This window comes from Callithrix jacchus, chromosome 4 (assembly GCF_049354715.1).
Source record: "Callithrix jacchus isolate 240 chromosome 4, calJac240_pri, whole genome shotgun sequence".
Lineage (NCBI taxonomy): Eukaryota > Metazoa > Chordata > Mammalia > Primates > Cebidae > Callithrix > Callithrix jacchus.
Window position 1 is genome coordinate 136,639,808 of NC_133505.1, and position 23,146 is coordinate 136,662,953.

General features: G+C 41.4%; 1 protein-coding gene across 6 annotated transcripts in view; it reads left to right on the forward strand.

The window, feature by feature from the left end:
- Positions 1–471: 471 nt before the first annotated feature.
- L3MBTL3 (L3MBTL histone methyl-lysine binding protein 3) overlaps positions 472–23,146 on the forward strand; it is a 122,819-nt gene continuing 100,144 nt past the window's right edge. For 2 of the 6 annotated variants that reach the window (XM_008995036.5, XM_008995038.5), the window contains exons 1-2: positions 472–555; positions 4,116–4,195. The gene's annotated coding sequence lies outside the window, so the exon portion shown is untranslated. Of the gene's footprint in view, positions 556–688; positions 846–951; positions 1,132–2,363; positions 2,558–4,115; positions 4,196–23,146 lie in introns of those variants that run through there. The other 4 variants (XM_035296669.3, XM_035296671.3, XM_078370791.1 and 1 more) reach the window with 3 other exon arrangements.

The window sequence follows — 23,146 nt, forward strand, 5'->3', positions numbered from 1 at the left end:
ATCGAAGAGGGGAAGATGGTACTCTCCCAAAGCTTACAACTTCGTTACTTTTCATGACCTGTAGCATGTATTTAGCCTTTGGGTAGTGTTTGTGCAAGACCAAGGCCCACTCCTTAATGGCTGAATGCATACATTTCACAGCACATGGTGGATTCGCTGCTCGGAGAATTGCCTTTTAAAAAAAGTAAAGTGAAAAATAGACAAAGAAATCTGGAACCTTAGCAGTGTTTTCTATTTGTTTGGACTGTTCTTGAACCAGCTCTGAGGCGGTGACGGGGCTATTGAAAAGATGCACCTGAAACAGGATCTGCGGGCAGCTGCATTTGCCACCCGGCTTTATTGCTGCTTTCCAGCGGCGAAGGCGCAGCAGCATTAACAGGGAAGCCAGAGCGAGCCTCCCCGGCAGCGGCGGCGGCGGCGGCGGCACCGGCACCAGCGCAGTTTCCCCTCTCCCCAGCCCTGACTCTACGCGCACATGCGCACTGCGCCCGCAGCCCTGGACCATTTGTCAGGACTACTCGTGAGACGGAGAAAAAAAAAAGAGAAAATTTGGGGGTAAGAAGCGTTTGATCGGATCTAATCTCTAATTAATCTGAAGATTTGTCCGTGCAAAAGCCATTCATTTATTTTTCTGGGCGAGGATGAAAGTTAAGAGCCCTATAGAGGGAAGGAAGCGCACCCTCGTCTTGTGAAACAGATCAGGGGAGGGGAGGGACAGAAGGGGTTTCTCCCCCACTTCTCTGCGCCTCTGGGAAACAGGAGAAAACTTAATCCCGGGGAAAAAAGTGGGCAAGTGACTCGGAAACGGCTGGAGGGGGAGTCTCTGGGCATCTCACTCTGAAGTAGTGAGTGCGAGTGTGAAAGAGGAACAAAAGAGAGAGAAAAGAGAAAGGAAAAAATGGGGGGAGGAGAGACTTGTATTTTTTTCTTTGCGCGCACACGGGGAAGGGTGTGGGGGGCCGTGCGGAAGGGAGCCGGGGCGAGGCGGCCGCGTCGGGCTCAGGCTGGCGCGCAGGCGGCGGGATGCGTGTGGCCCCCTCCCCCGCGCCCCCCGAGCTTGTCACTTTGGTCGCTTTCGTGACACCGGGCGCGGGGTGGGGGAGCGCGGCGGCGGCGCCGGGCTCCGCCGGGGTGCGTGTCCGAGTGGGCGCCGCGGAGCCGCAGCCCGGGCGGCGAGCGCGGCCGCTGAAGCGGGGGACGCCGGCGGGGGGCGCGGGGGCGGCAGGGGCCGCGGATCGGTGCGGCGGGAGGCGCGAGCCCCGCGCGCCGCCCCTGCGGCCCCCTCCGCCCGTGTGGCCTTTGTGCCGGGCGCGCACCGGAGAGCTAGCGAGCGGGCGGGCGAGCGCGAGAAGTACAAGTACGGGAGACCGAGGCAGTGGGAAAAGAGGCCGGGCCACTTTCTCCCCTCTCGGGCTGCGGAGAATGGACTGGTTGAATGTGCAGGCGCGTCTCCCCGGCGTGTGCTGTGTGTGCGCGGCGGAAAGGCCTGCCCGACTCCCACCGCGCACACGCACACTCACACGCACGCACACACACGGACCCGCGGCTGGGCTCGGCGGCCGAGAGTTTGCGTGGCTTCCTCGCCGCCTCCCCCTTCCCGACCGAGTGTGTGAGAATTTCATATAGATCAGCTCCAATTTCCGCCATTTTGGGAAAGTTGCACAAAAATAAACCCTCCGGTTTATTTCTGCCCGAGGCAGGAAAGTGCTTCGGGAAGCGAGGCGGCGCGGGCCCGCGGCGGCCGTCCGCGCGGGAGAGGGCGCGGGCCGCGGGCCGGGCCGGGAGCCCGCGCCGTCGCGGCGTTCGCCCCGCGCCGTGCCGCGCCGCGCCGGCCCGGGTGCGGGCGCGGGCACGGGCGTGTGTGTCGGGAGGCGGCGGTCGCGGCGGCGGCGGCCGCGCCGGGGCGGCGGGCCGGGGTGGGGGGGGAGTGGGGGCGGCGCGGGGCTGCTTTTCCTGCAACTTGTTTACGCCTGCCTTATCCTGGGGAGGAAAAGCGGGGTCGGGGCCGGGGCCGGGGCCGCCGCCCGCCTCGCGCCGCGTGCGTGTGCCGTTCCGGAATAATGGGCTTTGCACACTCGCGTCCTGGGCCCCGCGGGCCGTCCTCGCGTCGCGGCGGCGGGGCGGGGGGAAGTAGAGGCCGGCGGGGGTGGGGATCGGGAAGCGCCAGAGCCGAGGCATCCGCCGCGCGCCCGGCGAGCCGGTGGAGTGTGGGGGGCGGCGGGCGGGGAGGAAAACTTGAGAGCCCTGGAAAGGGAGGAGGGCACGGTGGCACGGGCGGGGGGAGGGCGCAACTTTTGGACTGGTGGTAAAACTTTAATTACCTTTCAAGTAAAAAAAGGCCCTGCGATTTTCCCCCCTCCCCCAGTCCTGGTCAAAGCACGGCCCGCAGCGCGACCGTGAGAGAAAGTTTAAAAGCGGACGGGTTCCTCCCGGGTCCCCACGGAGGGCTGGGGGCGTCGGTCTGTCCGTCTGCGCTCGGAGAGAGGTGGGGGTAACCAGGCGCTCTCCGGGGCGCGGGGACCGCGAATCTACCCCACCCTTCCACGGGGAGACGGAGGTAAACGTTGCTTCGGTTTCCCTTCTCAGTCCCCCGGCTGCCACCACCCCGCTTCCTTTTCCTCCCCCTCCCATCCGATTTTTTTGAGGGGACCCGAAAAACGGAGTCCCTTTCCTTATGCAACTTCCTTGGGCTCTGTGAGCACGGCCCTCCCCCTCGCCGCCCCCCCACCCCGCCCCACATCCCTTGGCCCTCTTCTTCTCCACTGCGGGGCCACTGCCAGAAAAATGCATTTGAGATCTTTCAGAGTGCGCAGAAACAAAAATAGATTTTTTAATTGTTAGGTTAGGGGAAACTGAGATGAGAAATAAGAATTTGGGGTGGGGGGGAGCGAGTGCGCCCAGTTCTCCTTTTGGTTTTCCTAGAGCGTTGTTTGTGATGTCTTTATTGGTTTGGGGAGTCCGAGAGTCTCTGTGCTGGCTATCTCGGTCGCGTGGATTTTTGCGCAAGTTTTTAGAAAAACACTGACTCGAGTAGAGAGCATTTCTCCGGAAAGTTTCAAGTGCAGCAAAATAGCGAACGTGCAAAACTGGCCAAGGGGAGACCTCTAGTGGTTAAACGCGTCTTTAAGTTCGTAAGGCCGAGAGCAAAGTTTGGCCTTTACTTGTAGCTACGTAGTCCGTTCAGACGTGGAAGTAATTAGAGGACCTGAGCGAGCAGCCAGATGTTGTGTGAAAGGATGCTGATCAGAAATTGAAAGTTTAGTAAATCGGAGCAATGAATTCTGAGGACTCAGACGCTGTAACTTCCATCCGACATGAGTTATATGGGAAAAACACTGCTTTTTATTCTGGGATTTGAGATTGATCGCTCCCTGAATTGGAAACAATTGTTTGCTTTTGCATTTATCAGTGTCTGTACCTCTGATCACCTTTTAATTACAAGTCTCAGCTGATGACTTCATTTTGGATGTTAATAAAGCTGCAAAGTGAAATGTGTTTAAAACTTTGGAGAAATGGAAAAGACCTTTAGTTGAGATTTGCCTTTTATATAAGCTGTTCATTTTACTCTCTGATATATATAAAATAAGTCAATTTTATGTAGTTTCTTAGCTGTAGAGTTATGTATAGTCCGAATAAGTAGTCCCCTTTGGTTCTAAGACTGTAATTTTGTTTCACTGGGTACGAAATTATTTCTGAATACTTTGTGTAATTTGTGATTTAAAACCCTTAAATATATGGGCAAAAACTGTTTATATAATACCTCTTCTTTTGCCAGTGTATATTCTGTAAAATATCTTTAATTTTAAAGGTAAAAGCAGTGAGCGAAATTAAAGTTGACTCAAATGATCCTTGTGACTTTCACCTGGCTGTCATATGCAATAGGAAAGACTTTATTGGGTGAATGTAGGACATGGGAATGATACAAATGATTAAAATCCATTTCAACTCATCTAGAACCAACTATTTTTTTTTTTTTAATGTATGGAGTGGCATGGTGTAAAATTATGCCTAAGAGATTCAGGATGTCAGCTTCTTAATTGGGGGTTGTAGATTTGAAGGCTTTTTTTGATGACGGTGTTTTAATTTTACCTTCCCTCTCTTTAAATCAATGCTAGAACCCTTAGGAGAAATCTTGAGAGTGGACACCGATTGTAAAGACCGGCCAGATAGTTCTGTGTTTCATCAGTGCCGGAAGGTAAGACCCACTTGTTAAAACAAGTTACTTGCCATACTTGCAAATGTTAGAAGCTGTGTTTGGAGATGAGGAATGAGTATAAGACTGGGTTGGCATAAAAACATCATTTTGTGGGGCTCCTTTGAATGCATGAATGTATTGACACTAAGTGTGATTGTAGTTTGAATGAAACATTAAGATGTTATGAGATTGTCCTGGATAATCTCCGTATTGGCTTACTTACTAGATTCTTAATTCGCATTTTAGCACCTGTTTTCTACTGAAAGTAAATTGTTTTATTCTTTGGAGTTGAAAAAGTAAAAAAACTGGAACATGACGATTGTAAATTAATGTTAAGTGTTGCAGCGTTATACAGCAATATGGAAGATTCTGGAAGTCTAAATGTCTTGGGGGGGTTCAGTGGTAAAATTCTGTGGATGAAATTTACATTGAGTGCTTTGGGGTATTTAAGTTGCATACCTTCTATGGCTTAAATCCAAAATGGACTGACTTGTGCCATGTTGCAGGATTATTAGTGAGTTTCAGTGTGTTAGCTTAGACTTGCCAACTTTTGAGCATATGTCCACAGGGAGTACAGCTGTTGTCCACCAAGGTCTCTTTGGTAATTTTGGAGGGTGTTGGCTTCTCTCCAATACTCTAGGACCTACTTTCAGGGCAAAGGTCATTCCCAGGTAGGGGGGTAGCCATCTCTGGGATAGAACATTTCAGTACATTTGTGCTACTCCAGTGTTCTTACTGTTTATTCCTTTTTTTTGTTTTTTTATTCTTCCTCTAATCTTCCCCTCTCCTTTTATGTCTGTTTTCCTGCCTTCTCTGTCTTGAGTAATAATGGGGTTGCTAATTGTTGTTTGGCAAAAACAAAAGAAGACCAAAATTAGCCTACTTTTTAGAACAGAACTAGCAACCTTCATTGGGCCACGTGTAATCTAAAAGTCAGAATGAGTAATAACACTGACATAAAAGTGATTAACGTTAGTTTATTGTCATTTGCTGCTTATGGATCGTTTTCAATTGTGTAATTAGCAAAATGAGAAGATGTGGTCCATGTAGCTGATGTAGCAGAGACAATGGGCCAAGAAAAACTGTATGAAAGTTATGCAGACAGGTAGGGTTCAAGCAGAGTAAAATCTGTTTCCTACGATGGTGAGTTTCATGTTTAAATGTGCTGAGTTGAAAACACTGCTTATTTTTTCTTTTTCTTTTTTTTTTTTTTTGAGACGGAGTTTCGCTCGTCACCCAGGCTGGAGTGCAATGGTGCGATCTCGGCTCACCGCAACCTCCGCCTCCTGGGTTCAGGCAATTCTCCTGCCTCAGCCTCCTGAGTAGCTGGGATTACAGGCACGCGCCACCGTGCCCAGCTAATTTTTTTGTACTTTTAGTAGAGACGGAGTATTCATCATGTTGACCAAGATAGTCTCGATTTCTTGACCTCGTGATCCACCGCTTCGGCCTCCCAAAGTGCTGGGATTACAGGCTTGAGCTACTGTGCCCGGCCGAAAACACTGCTTATTTTTCTTTGGGGAGTCACTGTGTCTGTGAATGCTAGAAAATAGGAATCAGAGGACTGCATTTAATAACTGCATACATCACCTTGTTTATGTCACTTTGCCTCCTTCAGCTGTCATTTCCTCATCTGCAGAGTGAGAACAACAGTACTTGCCTTGCATCCTTTGTTAAAATAATCAAATAAAATCAGATTTTGAGAACCATAAAATGTTATTAAGATGTAGAGTGGTTATATCTTGTTACCTTAGGCTTTGTGAAAGGCTGGAGCTAGATTGTCTAGGTCAGAATACAGTGATTTAACTCTTGGCTAAAATTTTGAGATTGGTTCCTGATGTGTGTGTTATGTGGACTTCTTGGATTATTTCTATGAGTATTTCTTCTCTTGAGAAAAAAGTAGTTTACCTTTTATACTGTTGGCTCTTTGAGGGAAGAGACCGTGCTCTAACATGGTGCTGAATACAAAGCCTGAAATTTATTTATCCCAAACTAGTTGTTTAATACGTAGAAGGAGTAAATGAAAGAAAGACTTTAAAATGAGGCCTAACTGTGAAAATGGTAGGGTGATGAAAGTAGAAGGGTTGGTGTGAGGGGAATTAATGTACTGTAATTAATATTTTAGTTGCATGAGTCTGCTGGGAGATGAGGATGAGAAAATAGGTAACTGGAGTAGTAATGCTTTAAACTAACTATAGGGGCCAGAAAAAGGAATCCTATGAATGACTGAATTTAGGAAAGGTCCAAATAGGGCTCTTCCTCCTTGTTTTCTAGACCTCTTTGGCTGTAATCTAATTGTAACCAACTATATAAAATCTAGATTAAAAAATTGCAAGTACTATCTGTCATTATTTTTGATTTGCTGCTACTGACCTTGACAAAATAAACTCTGACAAGTGTTATTTTTATTTCATCTCTATTCTTTTGCAGATTATCCAACCAATATTCTAAGAATCCAAAAACCCAATAGGGGAGGAAAAAAGAAATATATGTCCCGGAGTAATGGAGAGTTGGTCCTTAAAGAATTTTGACTGGATTGGTAGTTTATTTTTTATTTTTATTTTGAGATGGAATCTTACTCTGTCACCTAGGCTGGAGTATGGTGGCATGATCTCGACTCACTGCAACCTCTGCCTCCTGTGTTCAAGCAATTCTCGTGTTTCAGCCTCCCAAGTAGCTGGGATTACAGACCGCGCCACCGTGCGCTGCTAATTTTTGTATTTTTTTTTTTTTAGTAGAGACGGGGTTTCACCATGTTCGTCAGGCTGGTCTCGTCGAACTCCTGACCTCGTGATCCACCTGCCTCGGCCTCCCAAAGTGCTGGGATTACAGGCATGAGGCACTGCGCCTAGCCCTGGTAGTTTATTTTTAAGAACTCCGTATTTCAACCTGTGCTGTTTATAGTAGTACAGTTAGGATGGGGAATTTATGAGAGAACTTACTTTATGTGATGTGTGGGATATACTTTCGGTGTCCCAAGGATGGATAACTTGAGTGATCCCTCAAGTTATCTAGTTAACTTGTTACTTAACTACTAGTTACTTAACCAGTTTCTGCTAGTTACTTAACCAGTTTTTTCTGAGCTCTTACAGTGTTGACCATTTAAAAGATTAGATTCTTGCCCTTGAGGGGTTCTAGAGATCCTTACCCTGTGAGTAGACATAACTCTGAGCTCTTCTAATAATAGTATAACAGTTGCACTGGTACCAGTTGAAAAGGAGGAGGGCTCCAGCATGCTTTGGAGCTGTCAAGCCAGGAAACATGGAATTCTGGGCTGATGCAGGACCATGGCATATGGTCCAATACACATAGCACAACGTAATACATTCCTTTTGTAATGCTTCACCTTCAGAAATGAGTAAGAAGCCCTTCACCCACTGTCAAGGAATGCTTGCATTGTGTGTCTAGGAAGAGTCTAGCAAGGTGGATTGAGGTGATTCTCTCTGATCAGTGTGTTCACAATGTGACTTTCTGGTGAAGATCTGCTCTATCTTCCACTCTTACTGCTGGCCACTCTTGAGGGATTTATTCCTCACAAGGATATGGGAGGCATATAATGTAGGTAAAGATACTGTATTTAGAGAGAACTATTCATATGTTCATATGTGTGTTCATTTATACGTGACATCTTAAGCTCCAGGAGATCCATGGGAGATATATTTTTGTAAAAGCTTCATTATCTAATAGGAATATTCTCAGATTATCTCTTTACTTAAATTATTTCATTGATGATTGTGGATATGTCAATACTGGGAAATTATGAATGGATTTGTATTAACTGTGGCAGCTATGCAGTGGGTAGATGAAAAGAAGGATCAGGAAAGGGTATTCTTGATATATAACTAAGCTTGATTTATGAAATAAATTGGGAAAGACCTTTAGAAAATTCCCATTTGGGAGACAAGATAGTTTGGAGGAATGAACAAGGATTTTTGAGGGGAACTTGAGTAAAGTTAAGTTGGATGATCTTGGATGAGGAAACTTTTCTCATAAGCTGTAGTTTCTTTCTGAGTAGAGTTGGAATTAATTAGTTGGATGGTGATTATAAGAATGACATGCATATTCTTTGTAACAGTAGAATGCCTTCTGTATTATTATTATTTCTCCCATATATAGTGTAAATCAGTGTTTTATGTTCTGCCAATAGATGTTTATTGAGCATCTATTTTGTATAAATTACTGTTGTGAACTGTTTCATAAAAATCAAATTACAACAGGGTTGAATGAATGTATGTGTTGGGGCAATAAAGACATTGAGCCTTGGCCCATTAATATGGGTCAATCCTTGGCCTCAGTATGTTCCTAATCTAGTTGGAGAGATAAGCCATACCCATATGATGGCAATTAACAAAACAAAACCATGGTTAAGTGTGAGTGAATGGTAGATGAATGCTGTAGATACTGTGATGGCACCTCTGGATGTGGTATTAACTGTGTTCTTGTGATAGGACCTGGCAGATAGGGTGCATTTTGAAAAACACTCTGAAGTGTTGATACACAGTGTTAAGTGCAATTGTATATTGAGTGCCTTCTGAAGATCAAGCTAAGCTGGATGCTTTATATTTATTTATTCATCCAAAAATATATCTCTCATACTTTAACCTTGAGCACTGGGTATTATTTTTTGTCTTTTAGAGCCAAGTGGTGCTCAGAGTTACTTAGTAACTTGTTCGTATCATGCAGTTTGAAAGGGGTGGAATCAGGGAAAATGATACTGGCATACTATTGATATATTTTTAGGTTTTTGATTTTTGAAATAGTAACATGTAGAATATTTAAAAAACAACACATTTCCAGATTAATGTATGTGTTATTTTACGTTGGTTTACTAAGATGAACAGCAATGAACAGGTATAAGAAAAATAAATGGGAAGAAAAGCTAGGTTTACTTTCTTCTTTTAAAAAAAAAAAAAAAACTAAGAATTGAGAAAAGACCAATAACTGAATTATTCTGAAAAGAACGCCTTGGTCTAGCCCATGGCTGTGAAATGATCACAAACTGTTAGTAAAACGTTACTCAGAAAAAGTTTGGGAATCACAGGGCTTATTTAGACATAGATTTCATTTGTTCTCTTTAGGAAGAGACCCAATAAGGTAGTAGGACTAGTTATGAAAAATGTATATATAAAGCAATCAGTCAACGAAAGAATGGGATCTGAATTTACCAAGGCAGGCTCAGTAGGTTATGAAATTTACTCTGAAGCCAGGATTGTAAAGGAAAGAGAAAATTAAAATAAGCGAGACAATGGTGGGGAAAAGATGGAGGGGTGGTGTGGTAGAAATGTGTCCTAGAATCAAAGTAAAAGATGCAAACAGGGAATATGACTAAGATCCTGAGCAAGAGTGCTATAATTACTGGTGTTATACACTGTAACCAAAAGAGTATGTCCCATGTTTGCAAAATGAGGTGAAGAGTCTATTTTGACTCATCGGGTGGTTTTGTATTGCAATGGGAATTATATCTCTCTGTTATGTGAGTTATGGTGCATCAAGCAGATCTTCAGTTTGACTTAGAAGGATGCCACTGTAGGCATTGATTACAAGGTTATAGACTGTTTCTCTTTTGTTGAAGTTCTATTTAATACACTTTTTGAGCATATACTATGTAGCAGACCTTTATAAGGTTTGACCATAACTTTATATTATATAAATTTTTATGGAATTAAGCTAGTTTATTGCTAGAGCATTTTGAGTAGGATTGCTCAGGCATCAAAATCAGTTGATTATTTTTCCCCATACGTTACACTGTTGAACCCTGAATAGTGAATTGAAATTCCTGGGTGGTCAATCTGGTCTGGTTGTTAAATGATCTTAGTAATTCTTCACTATATTGGTTTGTGGTGTAAGGTGGACTTGAGGCTTAGCTGTTCAGTCTACTGATAAGGAGGTTGGCTACAAATGGTTATCAAGATAAGCCCATAGACTTGACTTGTGTGAAAGAAAAAAAAATCAGGCCAAATCTAATTCATTACATGCAAAAGAGAAATCAAGTGTAAATCTTTTAATTTTAGCTTTATGTTCTATAAAAATATGAAGCAAAATAAGAAAAAAGAAGATACTACTTTTAGCATTAAAAATTATGAAGTAAAATAAAAAAGAACAAGGAGAGTACTTTTAGTTTTTCTTTTTAAATTTCAGTTCATGCATATTTAGCATATGCATAGAAATATCTGTGTCAGGTTCTTGTTCTTTTTATGGCCCTTGAATCCCTCTAATGGGTGTAAAATTTCTATTATTACCCTTCTCGTATAGTATGTTGATGATATGATAGCACTTTAAAAATATTTCTGCCTCAAATTGAGGTATAGTCTACATCGAACATGAATTTCAAATAAAAGCATTTGATGAGAGTCTGTTAAATATGCCATAGGCCCGTTAATGTCAATTTCTGATTTTACTTTCTGTGTAACTTTTTTTTTTTCTTGAAAGGCATTTTTCATTTTCTGTTTCTTCTTCAGAGGAAGTAAGTAGGTTAGGCCACAGAATCTCAAATAATTCATCCTTCTTACAGTAACACAGAAGGGCAGGAAGTTGAGAGTTTGTAAAGGTTGCCTTTGGTGACTACCCCTTTGCATATGATCTCCACAGCAGACAAGGTAGCAAATCAGAGAGACCACTGCCACATTATAAATAGGATCGCTCACATTAAAGTATGGCCAGCAGATAAAGGGACAGTGTTTTTGAGAAAATATCAGTAAGATGGAGCCGCTGTAATAACTGATTTCATGTTTAAAGGCAGCAAAGGCAGCATGGATTAGTTCACACTTGGGTATCTCCTCTGCAGGGATGGATGAGAACAGAAGACCCAGCTTCTCAAGGATTTGTTCTTGATGCTGCTGAGCTTTCAGTTCTCACATTGAAATAATGATCTAGAGTTTTTTTCTGCCTAAAATCTATGAACTTAGGTCCTTAGGGCAGATTTCATGTCTCTCCACAACAGACCTTAATTCCAAAATGTGTGTGATTCAGAGTTCTTATCAAGCAGGGTGAGTAGAATATCAAAGCTGGTCTCTGTCATGCTTGATTTGAAAGGAATATTTTTCTTCGTAGCAGTGTGTGTTTGTTGAGAGGTGCTTCAAGTGTGAGTTTAGATTTTACTCTTCTCCTTATTGAATAAGTCTGTTAAAGAGGTTTGAATTTAACTTCTTTTGATGTGTTCTTCAGTGACACTTACATAAGGAGAGTTTCTTGTGGTGATGTATGCTTCTGCCAAAGAGGTAAATAAATACTTAGCAGCCCAGTTGTTAGAATTTTCACTGGAGAATATGAGATAGATGGACAGATGAAGATCTTTTTCTGATTTTTCTTCTCCTCAAGCCGCCTTCCTTTCCCCTCCAGTCGTGTATTGCATTTTCCTCTTCTCTTTTATTGATTCATTTAATAAGTTTTATTGATATCTACTAACGATATTTACAATGGGTAACAAAATGGGTAAATCAAGGTCTCTCTGCTTCAAAACCTCGTGTAAGTAGATGATCATGATACAGTGTCATAAGCATTATAATCAGTGTATAGATTCTGTCCTCCCAGGCCCATTTATGTCCTGGTATCTTACATGCACATACATATTCCAGTGCTCCTATAGAGAAACATTCCCATTCTAGCTCCTTTGGGGGATGATGACCCAGAGCTTTCATCTCTCTTTTTCGTACTGGCATCTTGCTTTAATCTCTCACAATACTTTCTGTTTGCCTCTGTACCAGCTCTCTTGAAAGCAGGTCCTGGAACCGCATCTGGTATGTGAGGACGTTTTTATGCCTCCTCAGCAAAAATGTCACAGTAAGGTTGGCAATGGCCTAGACTTGAGTAGTTTTTCAGAAATTCTGTCCTTTTTATTTTGTTGGTGGTTAATTTTTTTTTGTTTATAAGAACTTGGCAAAACTAACTGTTGTTGACCTTACATCCGTCTCCAAAATTCACTCTGAAATGTAATTGTCCGTGAAATCTGAGTCATATTATTGTTTTTGACTGCCCTGCTGCCCACCTTCCCTATCCTCATCACTGGACTCCTAAGAAATTAAAATAGGCCTTTTTGATGCAAAGGTATTGGCCTTCACACAGTTTTCATTCCTCTGCCCTGTGAGACTTCAGACATCTGATAAATGGTGCTTGGAGGGCATGTGGACCCTGGAAAGCAGCTTTTCTTTTTTGTTTGTTTTTGTTTTTGGTGTGTGTGTGTGTGTGTGAGTGAGAGAGAGAGAGAGAGAGAGAGAGAGAGAGAGAGGGAGAGGGAGTTTTGCTCTTTTTGCCCAGGCTGGAGTGCAGTGGTGCAATCTTAGCTCACCCCAGCCTCTGCCTCCCAGGTTCAAGCGATTCTCCTGCCTGCCTCAGTCTCCTGAGTAGCTGGGATTGCAGGCATGCACCACCATGCCTAGCTAATTTTTAGGAGAGATAGCATTTATCCATGTTGGTCAGGCTGGTCTTGAACTCCAAACCTCAGGTGATACACAAGCCTTGGCCTCCCAAAGTGCTGGAATTAAAGGCATGAGCCACTATGCCCAGCCTCTTTTCTCTTCTTTTTTCTTTTGTTTCTTTTTTGAGACAGAGTCTTACTCTGTTGCCCAGGCTATAGTGCAGTGGTACGATCTTGGCTTACTGCAACCTCCACCTCCTGGGTTCAAGTGATTCTTGTGCTTCAGCCTCACAAGTAGCTGGGACTACAGGTGTACACCACCACGCCCAGCTAATTTTTGTATTTTCAGTAGAGGTAGGGTTTCACCATGTTGGCCAGGCTGGTCTTGAACTCCTGACCTCAAATGATCCACCTGCCTCGGCCTCCCAAGGTACTGGGATTATAGAAGTGAGCCACTTCTCCTGGCCGCTTATCTTTTCTTTAGAATAACTGTAACTCTCATATACCAAGCATTCACTATGTGCAAAGCAGTCTAGTGTACATAATTAAAAAAAAAAAAAAAAACGTTTTTACATCTCTGTGGAGTAGATATACCTAACGCATTTTACAGATGAAGGAGCTAAAGCTCCAGAAAAGTTAGGAACCTGGCTAATAGGTACCCTGGCTAATATTATACAGCGAGTAAATTGTGAAGCGGAGTTAAACCCAGCCACTGGGGCTCCAAAGCCTTTGCTTTCCACGATGACATTAAGTTGTCTTCTACGTTGACTAAAATACAATGTGTTGGCAACTGTCTTAGAAGGTAAAAACTGTTTCTTAGCGGGTGACCTCAATTTTCTTATCTGTGAAATGAGTATGATAATGCTTATCAGTCTTAAAAAAGTAGTTATGAGGGTCAGATAGGGTGGTATTGGCAATATCCTTTAAAATGACAATGCATTGAAGAAACTCTTGTGCTCCACCTTGTTTGTTTCCCTTAGAGGTTTGTTAGGCTTACGGGCTTTGTATGATTACTCCATCCATTAATGACTGTGTACTTCTCTGGTGTCATGGAGGTAAAAGGATGTCATCACAAACTAAATCTGAGAACCGTAGGGAGGTCTTAGGAGGCAGGGGCCATAGCTCTCTCAGAATCACTTTCTCAAGTCTGGACTTAAAGGACTTTAAGGTCCTGAGGACCTTCCCTGGTATTAGACAGTACACCAACAAGTAGGTTCAGACTGGGAGCTAGATTAGAAGGTAGCATCCTTGTAGTTGAATCCAACTTGACGATGAACAAAATCTGTTCTCTAAAACACTACCTTACTTTCAGGTTGTTTCTTGGATTTATTTTCTGTAGCTCAGTGACTTCCAAATGAGGGATTCCGTGGAACTTGATGTGGTGTGATAATAGTCCCAAGGCTAAGTGACTCTGGGAAACTTAGACTGGGACAGCACTCCACAGATGGTTGCACATCTGATATGGACTGTACTGTGTCCCAGAGGCCCCAGAGTATTAGGCATTTTTTTTTAGCATAAACCCCTTTATTAGGGTACATGAATAAATGGTCTCCTAAAAGTTGTGTTTTGGGGAGCAGACTTTGCAGAATGTTGCCCTAGCCTTTAGTCTTGTTTGAATGCAATCAGATCAGTGTGGTGACCTTTCATTAGCCTCCTCCGAGGACAGGGTATCCTTTGGAAAGAGGGCCTGAGCTTCAGGTCCAGTACACTCCTCGTGGGTCTGAGCCTTCACCATTACTTCAGAGGAGTTGCTTTATAAAGAAATTGGCAGTCTTTTCTGGTACCATGTAAATATGAGGAATTACTACTATTAAAAAGAACATATCTACTTTTTTTTTTTTTGAGACAGGGTTTCACTCTTTTGCCTAGGCTGGAGTACATTGGTGTGATCATAGGTCCCTGAAGCCTGAAACTCCTGGGCTCAGGTGATCCTGCGCACTCTGCCTCCTGAGTAGCTGAGACCACAGGTGTGTACCACCGTACCTGACTAATTTTTGTACTTTTTTGTAGATATGGGGCCTCACTATGTTGCCCAAGCTAGTCTTGAACTCCTGGCCTCAGGTGATCTTCCTGTCTCAGCCTTCGAAAGTGCTACACAGGTGCAAGCCACCCCACCTGTCAAATCTACTTTTTAGCTAGTGATCTTCACATCTTGTGACATAGGTTTGAACAAAGGTGGCTTACTACCATAGATGTAGTATTAGACAGTACACCAGCAAGCAGGTTCAGACTTTATTATTCAAATTATTATTCACTTTATTTTCAAATAAAGTGAATTAAAAAAAAAAAACTAGAGAAGGCAGGATGTTATGGCTCACGCCTGTAATCCTAGCACTTTGGGAGGCCAAGGTGGGCGGATCACAAGGTCAAAAGATTGAGACCGTCCTGGCCAACATGGTGAAAACCCGTCTCTACTAAAAATCCAAAAATTAGCTGAGTGTGGTGGCACACTCCTGTAGTCCCAGCTATTCAGGAGGCTGAGGCAGGAAAATCACTTGAACCTGGGAGGCAGAGGTTGCAGTGAGCCGAGATCATGCCACTGCGTTCCAGCCTGGTGACAGAACGAGACTCCAAAAACAACAACAACAACAACAACAAAACCTAGAGTAGCATATGGTGTTGTGTGTCTGTAATCTCAGCTACTCAAGAGGCTGAGACAGGAGGATTGTTTGAGCCTGGGAGGTCAAGGCTGTAGTGAGCTATGTTTGTGCTATTCTACTCCAGCTAGAAAACAGAGTGAGATCCTATCTCTATAAATAAATAAGCCACTGCCTAATTTTTTTTAAGGTAACTGAGTGGCTCTCATGAATTTGAGTAAATTAGATAATTATAACAAGAAGTTAACATTTGATTGACTGTTTACTGTCTGGTATGTACTATGGTAAGGTATTACCTAGCCTGTCTCATCTGTCTTCACCATTACTCAATGAATATTGAAAAAAGGTTATTTTATTCTTTACTTTTAACACATGGGGAAATTGAGACTTTAAGAGATCAGTCTGGGCGTGGTGGCTCACACCTGTAATCCTAGCACTTTGGGAGGCCAAGGTGGGAGACTCGCTTGAGGCCTGCAGTTCAATACCAGCCTGGGCAGCATAGTGAGAACCCCATCTCTACAAAAAATTTAAAACAGTTGGGTGTGGTGATGTGCACCTGTAGTGTTGGCTTCTTGGCAGGCTGAAGTGGTAGAACCACTTGAGCCCAGGAGGTTGAGGCTATAGTGATCCATAATTCCACCACTGCACTCCAGCATGGGCAACAGAGCAAGACCCTGTCTCAAAAACATGCAAAAAAGGAGAGATTGATTTTTCAGAAGTCATGGAGTGAGTAATTGTCAAACTTTGGAAAGTGTTAACAAAGAGGAGGAAAAGAAGGAAGTAGTTGAGGGAAGGGTAAGGGATGGAAGAGGAACTGTAAGAGGTTGGCAATCCATCATTGTTTATAATTGTTGAGGGTAATCAATGAAATATTTGGTTGCAGCTATGAAAAGGATGACGGGAGCTGGATGAGTGGGATGGGGAGGCTCAAAGTAGTTTTATATGCTACATTCATCAGGTGATTAGCAGTGGGGAGACTCCTTTTAGATGATGTTAGTGAAGAATGACCTTTAGGGATTTTAAGTATGTCATTCTGCACCAAGTTCAGCAGTTAGCGGTTAGTGACTGATGATTTCTGTAAACATCTTCAGCTGATAGTGTTGCAGGAGGCATCAGAGCAAGAAGGCATTGGATTCTACAGTGGGGGCTGGTTTTCCTCATTGCTGTCTTAATCTTCCACATAGTTGTCTTTTTTGTTTGATTCACAATAATGATTTTAGGGTTAGTATTCCTGACACGCTGTTTACAAAAGATACACTGCCTTTTAATCAAAAACTGGCAAGTTTCATTCTTTGACACCAGGCACTGATCTCAGGCCTGTTACCTGAATGACAGAATTTGAATCCGATTCTCAGATGCTGTTTTTAAGGTAACGGCTACCCTCATTTTACAACCACTCTCAACTCATAACCATAGCATTCTATACCTTATTTTTGAAAAATGTACTCATTCACTATGAAGCTATAAAATGCAGCTCTTAAAAGAAAAAGCAACTGTCAAATGATTAAAACTATTTAACTGGTCTTGATGAATATTAACTAGCCATTCTTTTTAAAACAGTCTTTGGAGAACAATGGTTGACCAGGAATGGCCAGGCTACAGGCAGTACCTTTTCTCAGTAATCCTTATTTCTTCCCTTATCTGCACATACAGATTTTTGGGTTATAGACAGGGCCCTCTCTTTTGCTTTGTGCTGTGTGCCTCCTAGGTTGGGCTGCTTATATCTCAGAGGACTGGTATCTTCCCTTCATCTCAGCCCCAGGCAGGCTCTTCATTTTGAATATGCTGCAGGAACCCAGCTCGTAGGAGTCTCTGCTCCTCACTCTGCGACTCTGTTTTATCCACTCCTGGCAGATATGAGCAAAGAAGTTGTATGAAGGAGAGATTATGAAGGACATACAAACTGTTTATCTCTAGTCAAAATGAGTTACAGTAGATTCCTGACGTTTGTGAGGGCAGTGTCCGAAGTCAGTCACAATTCTCACATTGAAAAAAAACATTTTAGCACATGATTCCTTTCATAAAATGGCTAAAGTAGAATTGAAAAATTTAAACTATCTCTCTAGACCCCTAACTACTTATCTCACTTGATGAGTGATTTTTGTACTGTCTGGAGCACTTACTGAAACAAATTCACACATCTTTTCTACTTATTTTCTTTTGGAGCATTTGGTAGTTTTGTTCATACAATGTGTCTGAGTCATCATTGCATTTGACATTTCAGTCTTTCGTTTATTTGAAACTTCTATTTTGTGGCTAGCCTATCGCTTTCATAAACATCTCCATATTCCCTTCATTCTGTCATCAGCACTAGACTCAACTAGTGGTTAATTTTGTTTCATTTCTTAAAAAGAAACACTGTTTTATCACTTTATTTACAGTGTTCATAGCACTGAGACTAAGCACTGTGACTAAGAGCATGCCTGGGTCTTGGCCAGGCTGGACGACTTGCCCTTGCCCCAGCTTTATGGCATGTGTGATTCAGAATCATGTGTCTGCAAAATGACAGATTACTAAATGTCACAGCAACTTCAGGTGTCACTCAGGAATGGTAGGAACCATAAATACACTGTCTGCGAATGCCTACCTGAGTTGTGGGGGAGTGAACCCTACACTTCCTCCTCTCATCCATCTGTTGAGCTGATGAATGTGCGTATATACTTAACGAGTACTAGTTAAGTTACCAGAGAGCTTTGCAGTATTGGATTTTCCTTCGTGACTTCCAGGCTGCAGCTTCAGTTGTTGGCATTAGTAAGTATTTTCATGGAAGACATGCCTTTTATAATACAGACTTTTAAATAAACATGAAACCGGTTTTAAAAACTCACTTTTTATTCATTAAAAAAATTATTTAAACATTCAACAGATACAAAAAAGGTTTACAGAAAGAAGGCTCCTTCTCATAGCTATCTTTTAGTTAAACCATTGCCTCTTCCTGGACACAACCAGTGTTATCTGACAAATCCTTCCAGAGACAACCTGTGCATATACAAGCAATACGCACATTTATATATATTCTCTTTTGTTTTACACAAAGGGTAGCGGTAGCACACAGTTTTTATACCTTGCATAGAATTAGTAATGTTAATAGTATCTTGGAGCTCTTTCTATATCAAAATGTAAAGCATTTCCTAATTATTTTTTTTACAATGGCATTGCATTCCATTGTATGGATATATAATTGTCCTCCATTGATGGACATTTGAGTTGTTACCAATTTTTTGATATTGTAAACAGTGAATAACCTTTTACATTTTTCCATGTATACATTTGTGTAAGAATCTATAAAATAAATTTTTAAGAAGTAGAATTGCTGAGTTGGAGGATATGGTTTTGAATATTGATCTCTGTAGTGGTTATTCTGACTTAAAATGCCAGCATCAATGTATGAGTGGTCTACTTCCTCATAGGGGTTTTTGAATATAAAGTCTTACAGGGATTTTTGAATGTAAGATATTACTAGTTTAATCACCACCTAACGTTAGTGGTACATGGTAGACTGGGACCACCAGCAATTTATTTACATGAGAGAGTGAGGAGGTTCATCCAGTAGATAGAGTATCTCAAGGGGGAGTCAGGTGGCACAGCTTTGGTTTGGAGATGAGGAGTGGTATAGGAGAGAGAGGAGATAATTTTGAGGAAAGTGTCATATGTTATTTAGTCTGTTCTCCAGCCCTTTTGTTGGAGGCTGAGAGGAAGAACATTGTAATAAAAGCAAATTGTTTCACAGAGCAGGGACTTTCAGAGTGCAGTACATTTGCACTAGTGCCAGCGGTAATGGTCTCTGTCTTCAGTAGTCATCAGCTCGTTGATGTGACATCTGCAGTGGGCAGTGAGTGGTAGCAGCGTTCTGGGCATCCGTGCCTTTGGTGCAGCCATTGTCAGCCGTGACATACACGTATTAGTGGGAGTCAGAAGCTGCTCTGATGTATTTGGTGGACATCTGAACCCCAAAATTACCTCTTCTGACATGAGTAGTGGCTGGTGACCAATAGAAGTTAGAGGAGATTAGGCAGAAAATGTTGAATCTTGTCTAGTAGCACAGAGAACCCATTAGGGTGTACTTATAAGATACTTCATTAGGAAGCCTCAGAACCATTTAACAACAACAAAAAAAATTGTGATGAGGTTTTCTGCAGAAGGAGACATACTATTTGTGATGTGTGTTGTGACTCTCTTACCTATCTGGTTTTTGTGTGTGTGTGGCCTGTGGAATACAGGTGGATTATGGAGTAGCACCAGGTGATACCTATAAGAAGAAAACACAACAAGGGCATTTTTGAGTACTGAAAAATTTTGCCCAGTCTTAGGAACACGAATTGTTGAAGAGACTTTGTATGTTTGTATGCAAGTGTACACATTTACAGAGGGGGGTGACACAAGGGAGGAAGACTTGGGGTGACATGGAAGCAGCTTTTCTTAAAATAATACTGGTTGCTGGCTGTTCTACATCATTAATAGTTGGTGGAAAAACAGTCTGTTGTAGCCATTCAGTCTTCTTGTGATAATGAAAACACCCACAGGCTTCAAAACTAGATGACAGGAAAGACAACATGGTAAATATTTTTATGCTGTAATATTTTATATAGAATATCTACAAACCTTAGAATGAAAATATAGGTGAAAACAGCAAACATTAGATATGTGTTTTCAGGCAGGATACATTGTGTAACATTAATACTGTTTCACACAGCAAAGGCATATTCCGAGTATTTCTTAAAACATGTAGTGAACATTTACTGCAGGTTATGTGTAGTGCTGGCTTTTAGATATCTGCTAATTTCTATTGCTCCTGTCAGGCAGGATTTTGCTGCTGTGAATTCTATACATATATGGTTTTTAGGTAGGAAAGGACTAAAAATCTATTTGTGGTGTCTATGCGTCTTATTGACATTTTGTTAGTAAGCACGTACTTAGAAGGTATTTCATCAGATACATGTTGCACTGATGTGGACTTGATATTTATATTAAAAACTTCGGCCCTAATAAACTAGTTTTGTCATGTTCTGAGCCGTACCATATTCTGGTGAAAGTAGATTTTGCCAGATTTTCAGAGGGGACAAAGCTCTATAAAGATTAAACAATGATTGAGAAAGAACGCTCACTGTTGGAATCAGACTGGCCTGGGTTCAGATGCTGGCCATGCTACTGGCTGTGGTTTTGGTTGAGTTACCAAATCTTTCTGTACCTCAATTTCTTCCATGTAGACTCGAGGGATAATAAAATCCCTCTTTTCCTGAAAAAGAAATAAGTGACATAAAATATGTAAATTGCTACTTTGAATCCTTTGCTGAAGGTTAGATTGACTCAATACTTGTAAAAGTATACGTATTGTGTCTGATACAGTATCTGGTGAACAAATGCTATTATATTTATAGAGACTGTAATAAGCAGGATAATAGTCACAGCTGACAATTTTACCATAAGATAATTTCACTAAATTTCCTTAAAGTATATTTGCCAAAAAAAGAAAAAAAAAAAGGAAATGTTTATCCAGAGATTTTATCAGAAAGAACAGTAAAACTTTTTTTGTTAAAGGATCATTTGGATATTACCAAGTTTATCCACCCGGGGGAAAATATTCTATCACTCTACTGTCTATCAAAAAAAAAAGTTACCACTCTTAAACATCACTTTATAGGTATTTGATTTCATTGCTGGTTGTTATCTATTTAGTGAGAGAAGAGTCATACTAAGTCCTAATTCATTTCATATTTCCGTTATTGATTAGATTAATTCTTCCTAGTCCCTCACATCCTAGATCCTGTTTTAACGCTACAATCTTAATGATAGTGAAATTTGATTTAAAAAAAATTATTGATTTATGCATAATAGTTGTACACATTTATGGTATACATGTGATATTTCGATACATGCATATAATGTGTGATGATCCAATCAAGGTAATTGGGATATCCTTCACTTCAAATACTTACCATTTCATTGTTTTGGGAATATTCAAAATCCTCTCTTCTAACTCTTTGGAAATACTCAGTAATTTTTTTTTTTTTTGAGACAAATTCTCATTCTGTTGCCCAAGCTGTCGGCTCACTGCAACCTCCACCTCCCAGGTTCAAGCGATTTCTCCTGTCTCAGTTTCCAGAGTAACTGGGACTACACGCATGTGCCACCATTCTCGGCTAATTTTTGTGTTATTAGTAGAGATGGCGTTTCTACCACCATGTTGGCCAGGCTGGTCTCAAACTCCTGACCTTGTGATCCACCCACCTTGGCCTCCCAAAGTGCTGAGATTATAGGCATGAGCCACCATGCCCGGCTCATGGTAAATTATTTTTAACTGTATCCACCCTACTGGGCTATAGAACGCTAGAACATATTTCTTCTATTTAACTGTAGTTTTATACTAATTAATCGACCTCTCTCTATTCCTTCCCTCCTGCTACCCTTCCCAGCCTCTAGTGCTTCCCTTCCCAGCCACTGTTCTATTTTCTGCTTCTATGAGACTTTTTTAGCCCTCACATATGAATGAGAACATGTGATATTTATCTTTTTGTGCCTACCTTTTACTTAGCATAATGTCCTTCAGGCTCATCCATGCTGTCACAGATGACAGGATTTAATTCTTTTTATGGTTGAATATTCCTTTGTGTTTATAAACCACATTTTAAAATCCATTGGTCTGCTCATAGACACTTAGGTTGAGTCCATATCTTGACTATCGAGAGTAGCGCTGGAATAAACATGGGTCCACAGATATCTGATTTCCTTTCCTTTGGATATATACCCAGTAGTGGGATCACTGGATCATATAGCATTTCTATTTTTATTTTTTGAGGATCCTCTATGCTGTTTTCTATAGTGGCCGTATGACTGTCTATTCCCACTAACAATATAGGAGTTCACCTTTCTCTGCATTCTCACCTGCATTTTTTAAATATTTTTGATAATTGCCATTTAAATTGGGGTGATGTGATATCTCCTTGTGGTTTTAATTTGTATGTATCTGATGGGTAGTGATTCTGAACATTTTTTTTTTAATGTACCCTTTGGCCATTTATATGTCTTCTTTTGAGAAATATCTATGTAGATCATTTCACCATTTTCAAATCCGATTATTTGCTTTTTGCTACACTATTGTTTGAGCTTCTTATATAATCTGGATATTAATCCCTTGTCAGATGGATAGTTTGCAAATATCTTTTCCCGCTTTGCCGGTTTCCTCTTCACTATGTTGATTGTTTTCTTTGCTGTGTAGAATCTTTTTAGTTTCATACAATCCCAGTTGTGTATTTTTGCTTGTGTTGCTTGTGCTTTTGAGGTCTGTAAAATCTGATTCTTCTTCATATTTACATTTTGTAAGTTTTGAAATGATCAGAAATAGACTTAATAATATGTCTAATATTTGATATTTTCTCTATTTAAGGGGGAAAGCAGAAGAAAAAGTATTGAAGCATGTAGTGAATTCCAGCAGAAGTTAGCTGTAATTAAAAAAAACAGAGGATTTTTCTGTTGAGTATTTAAAAGTGAATGTACATTATATATGTAAGGAGATTGCACTTTAAAAAATCTTGAATTTTTGAACAAAATTTTCAAGCATATACAAAACTAGGATGTAGTAGAATAAACTGTCATGGGCTCTTCACACATTTTGGCAATTACCAACACATTGCCTGTTTATTACCACTTCACCTCCTTGTTAATTTACAGCAAGCTTTTCACATTACACCATTTCATCTCTTCATTTCAGTTTGTGCCTCTAATATACAAGGAACAACTCCCCCTTTAAAAGTACATACATTTCTCTTAAAAAAAAAGCAACAATATTTCCTTAATTTCATAAAATACCCGATTTGGCATTCATACTTTTCTTCCTTTCTTTTGTTTGAATCGGGGTCCACAGATTCTATGAATTGTAATAGTGTGATTGGTTGCTATGTTTCTTAAATCCCTTTTCATCTAAATTTCATACTTCCATGCCCATCTTTTTTTGTAGTTTACAGCATTGGCTTTCAGACTTTTTGCTGTCAGCTTTCCTTTTTA